Source organism: Oncorhynchus keta, chromosome 11 (assembly GCF_023373465.1).
Source record: "Oncorhynchus keta strain PuntledgeMale-10-30-2019 chromosome 11, Oket_V2, whole genome shotgun sequence".
Classification (NCBI taxonomy): Eukaryota; Metazoa; Chordata; class Actinopteri; order Salmoniformes; family Salmonidae; genus Oncorhynchus; species Oncorhynchus keta.
In genome coordinates this window covers 29739937-29743364 of record NC_068431.1, presented here as the reverse complement: position 1 = coordinate 29743364, position 3428 = coordinate 29739937, and positions in this window count along the sequence as shown.

Genomic DNA, 3428 nt, shown 5'->3' with positions numbered 1-3428 from the left:
CCACTCAGGAGCCATGACCAAAATGACCAATATATATTGTCCTGCTAATAACAGGGTTAATAATATATCTGTGAGAATATCCAAGGGGCTTTATATAATTCTAAATGAATAATAATCGCTTTGTTTAAAAAATAACAATATTTTTTAGATTATTTAGTTTTCAAATAAAGTAAAATGAGCGAGAAAAAGGCCATTCTTGTACATGGGGTGAGACATTGTTACTAATTTGTAAGTAAAGCCAGTTTCTTATTTTGAATGATTTATTGCTGTTTTTAGAGTGAGAGAAACAAAAAACCTACAGTCATCTCATGGGTCTCCCAGTCGAGGCCAGTACAGGTATTGAATCAGCATCTGTAGCAACACAGCGATTCAGTGTCTTAGACTGCTGTGCCACTCAGGCACTTTACAATGTGACCGGTCGGGAGAGACAAAGTAGCGCCTTGGGACCCAAAAGCATAATCAGTGCTCTAACTCCCCCTTGCGCTGTTCTGGAGCAATGAAGTAGTGACACAGGGTACTGTACTAAACCACAAATTACCTCTATGTCCTGCAGCATAATCACAAAACTTTTAGTGGAGCAACCACTGTAGTCACTTCACCCCTACCTACATATACAAATGACCTCAACTAACCTATATCCCCGCACACTGACTCAGTACCGCTACCCCCTGTATATAGCCTCGTTATTGTTATTTTATTGTGGTACTTTTTATTTTTTACTTTAGTTCATTTGGTAAATATTTTCTTAACTCTTCTTGAACTGCACTGCTGGTTAAGAGCTTGTAAGTAAGCATTTTACAGTAAGGTCTGCACTTGTATTTGGTGCATGTGACAAATAAAGTTTGATTGATTTGATAGGTGGCCGGTTAATCCTGCCTAATGAGCGGGCCCGCCCTGGTGTCCAGGGGATTCTCTCTATCACATGCCAATGCTTCCATGGAGCCCATAAGTGTAGCCATGCAGCCTATTTTGGCAGTTCACAATATTCGATGTACAGATGTGTAATGCGAGTGGAGGAAGCCAGCCGTGCCCAACCAGGTGTAGTCATTGGATGACCTGGTAGGTTACTTGCTACGGGTAGATAAGTTTGCATGGAGAAATGTGGAGGTCTTTCTCACCCTGTGTCTTGAGTACTTATGTCAAAGCTTATGACAGGATGTGTAGTTCTGTATGATAGCCACATTAGCAGCTAATTAGCATTTCATTTTTGGGAGAATATACAGGCGAATATATTGATAAAAGTTACCTTGTCCGAGAGAGATTTGCCCAATTATCAAAACGTCACACCAAGGTAAGCCTACACGAAACACATACCTTGTATGAAGTATTTCTAAAAACCCCTATGGAAATAGGAATGATAGAAAAACTATTGGAACCATTTCTGGGTTTTACCGCTAGGTTTTATAGGAATTATGACTCAATGTACTCAATGGAGGGCAGGGCTCATATGACCGGCACTGACATAACCCAATGGCAGGGCCTAGAAAATGGCGTCCCTTCAAGGCAAGAACAAAATGTATGTCAGGAAAAGTGCAGTATTATCATAAGGAGATGTATACTTCAAATCAAATTTTATTAGTCACATGCGCCGTATACAACCTTGCAGTGAAATGCTTACTTACAAGCCCCTAACCAACAGTGCAGTTTCAAAAAATACAGATATGAATAAGAGATAAAAGTAACAAGTAATTAAAGAACAGCAGTAAAAAAGAACAATATATACAGGGAGGTATACAGAGGACGAATGGAGGGAAAAAGAGAGCCAGAGGAGGGCGGAAGAGCATGTGCTTGAATCAGTTAAAAATGGCAGAAAAAAGAGAGATAGTTTGTTAAAAAAGAATGGCAAAAAATGTACGCCGGATTTGAAGACAGGAGGAGAAATGGAAGTGAGTGAGGGCGAAGTAGCGGAGGTGGTAGGTGTGGTGTAGTTCTCGGAGCCTGAGGCTTGCACCGAGGGTCAGGATAAAGATGAGTCTGTGACGGTAGGATTGAAATTCTTTGAAAAAGTGTACCATTGCCTTTTGGCTGATCCATTTGTGGTTTCAGGGTGGGTGAAAACAGAATTGGGTGCTATGGAATCGGAGGAAGTTTACCAGAAGTGGTCTTGTGGTAATTGTTTGTGTTTCTGCTGGTCAGAGGGAGTAGGCACTCCGTGTTAAATTAATGGGGGCAAGAAATGTGCATTTTTCTGCTCTCAAGAAAAGGGTGCCATTAAAAGGAGTGATTACTGGGGTAGCGGTAAATGAGAAAGTTGACCAACTGAAGGGGAAGATTCCCAGTGTTTGTGATGCTCATCGTTTGGTGAGACGCACAGGCTGGCGTGAGTGAGGAAACATAAGAGTCGTTGTCTGTTCTTTAAAGTTTTGATGTTGTGTCATTGCCTGATGAAGTGATGTTAGAAATATAAGTTATCCCGTACGAGCTTTTGTGCAGAATATATTACGCTGTAACAGGTGTCAAGCTTATGGGCATGTGGCAGCAGTGTGTAGGAAGTAGGTTCAGCGGTCTAAGGCACTGCATCTCAATGCAAGAGGTGTCACTTCAGTCCCTGGTTTGAATCCATGCTGTATCACATCCGGTCGTGATTGGGAGTCCCATAGGGCGGCGCACAATTGGCCCAGCATCTTCAGGTTTGGCTGGGGTAGGCTGTATCGCATCCGGTCGTGATTCGGATTCCCATAGGGCGGTGCACAATTGGCCCAGCATAGTCTGGGTTTGGCCGGGGTAGGCTGTTATTGTAAATAAAAATGTGTTCTTAACTGACTTATTTCAATAAAAAAACACAAAAAATGAATGTGTAGCATTGGGGAAAGTAGTGGTATGTGTTAATTGTAGGGGTGCCCATGGGGCTGGGGATCAGAAATGTCCCGTGCAAGAGAGGCAGGTTGAGGTTTTCAGGGTTAGAGTAGTGCAGAAGTTGTCGTATGCTGAGGCAGTGAAGAAAGAAGAGGAAAATGGGTCAAGGGGGAGGGACCCTGAGAGGAGTGGTATGAGTAGTAGATCTGTACCAGTACAGAGGGATAGGCCAACAAGTGATATATGATTCAGTAAGATTGTATTTTTAGCATTTATAGCAATGATTATCGACTGTACTGCATGTATGGAATGTAATTAGAAGAAAATGGAGATTGTGGTGGCAGCTGCAGAGAGGTTTTTGTGTGTAGGAGACTTGACTTCAGAAGAGTTACAGGGTGTGTTGAGTGGTGGTGTCCTGTGCTTTCAGGCTGATGGCCTTAGGTAGGACAAGATATATTTAAATAGTGGAATATGGTGGTGGGTTTTAGTGAGTGTAGGGTTAGATGGTAGGACATTTGTTGATTAAATATAATTTTCTTTTTTTTAAGCAAAATACAAGTTATACTCCACTGTAGTAGGTGGCAGTAATGCAAAATGTATTGAATGCCAACCGCAGTTATAGCGCATCGAAG